This window comes from Austrofundulus limnaeus, unplaced genomic scaffold (genome assembly GCF_001266775.1).
Source record: "Austrofundulus limnaeus strain Quisiro unplaced genomic scaffold, Austrofundulus_limnaeus-1.0 Scaffold157, whole genome shotgun sequence".
NCBI lineage: Eukaryota > Metazoa > Chordata > Actinopteri > Cyprinodontiformes > Rivulidae > Austrofundulus > Austrofundulus limnaeus.
In genome coordinates this window covers 137,988-139,599 of record NW_013952559.1, presented here as the reverse complement: position 1 = coordinate 139,599, position 1,612 = coordinate 137,988, and positions in this window count along the sequence as shown.

Below are 1,612 nucleotides of genomic sequence, written 5' to 3'. Positions count from 1 at the left end.
AATGTAAGGAGAAGAAGTAAAAAGTAGGCTGAAAAATAAGTACTCCACTATAGTATAAATAAGCAAAATGTCTACTTAGGTAAAGTAAAGTGTTTGCACTTCACTAAAAATTCAAACAATATGCAAAATTTTAACATAAAAATATGTACATATATACATATAAAATGTATACATGAGTACTTTTTGAATAATTTCTGATTAACCTCTTAAAATAAATCAATGTGAGCATTTAGGAGGATGTGTTGTCATTTTAACAGTAAAACATTTTCCTATTTTTTGCATCATATCTGTTCTGTCCAGCTTTATTTTAACTCACATTTTTTCAGCCTGAAATGTTTTTTTTTATTGTGTAACAACTGAGGATGTAAAATGACCATTATGACTTAGTTTTTTTTCTCAAATAAACAGAGGATTTTTATTTTTATTTTATTGGAAGTGTTTCATTTATTTACTCATTTCAGAATTTGAAGCTTGTTCATTATTTTTATAAACCTGTTGTTGTCATTTATTTAAAAAAAGTTTTATTTTAAACATTTCCTCGTGCATTTTTCAGTAAAAATGGGCCATATTATTATAGTTTATGTAGCTGTTGTTTAATATACATTGTAAAGCATCTTCACCTGTCCTGACCTGCAGCTGGAACTGCAGACAAGCATCTAGATTCACTTCACAGTCATTAAARTGCAGAAATTTAAGCAAATTTGCAAAACATCAGAGCTAAACTTTAGACCATCTTTTTGCTGTTGTCAGTTTTTTTTATGTAAAAAAGCTCTTTTCTCACACAGACACGATGTGTTTGTGATTATTTCCATATCTCTTTGTTGCCTCCAGCCCAAATGGGGGGTTTGACCATAAAAACCAAAGCTGTTTTTGCTCTGCGTGTAAATATTACACTCAGGTGTGCACAGACACCCTGGCTGCTCTCCTGTGTCCACACTCCGTCAGGGTTCAGGTTTGACACTCCGCTGTGAACGACTGACCAACATCCTCACTGCTTCCTTCACAATAAACAACACACCTCTGCCTCCTGTTTGATGTGGAAACTTTGTACATATTTTGTTGGACTGAGATTTTTTTAACCTAATGTTGCTAGTCGGTTCTTCTGCACGTGTCCTGTGCAAATGCCTCTCTGAAATAAATAAACCTAGCACAAAAAGTAAGGAAATTGGTGTTTGGTATAGATTATTTCTTTGTTGTAACATTTCTGCTTCACAATAAATCTTATGGAAAGCCTGTTGATTTATTTTAAATGGTGCCACATTTGTAAGGAGCATGCACTTGTGGGTTGAGCAGAGATGAGAGTGCACATGAAAAGTTTGTCAAATCTTATTGTTGTTATTAATGCTTGTTCTGAGTGTCTGGTACCCGCAGGTGCTGCCAAATTGGAAGGAAGGAAGGAAGGAAGGAAGGAAGGAAGGAAGGAAGGAAGGAAGGAAGGAAGGAAGGAAGGAAGACGGATGAGTGGGTGTATGTAGATATTATTGATTAGACTATAAATAAGGTGCAACCTGTTAATTATTTAGATAGATAGATAGATAGATAGATAGATAGATAGATAGATAGATAGATAGATAGATAGATAGATAGATAGATAGATAGATAGATAGATAGA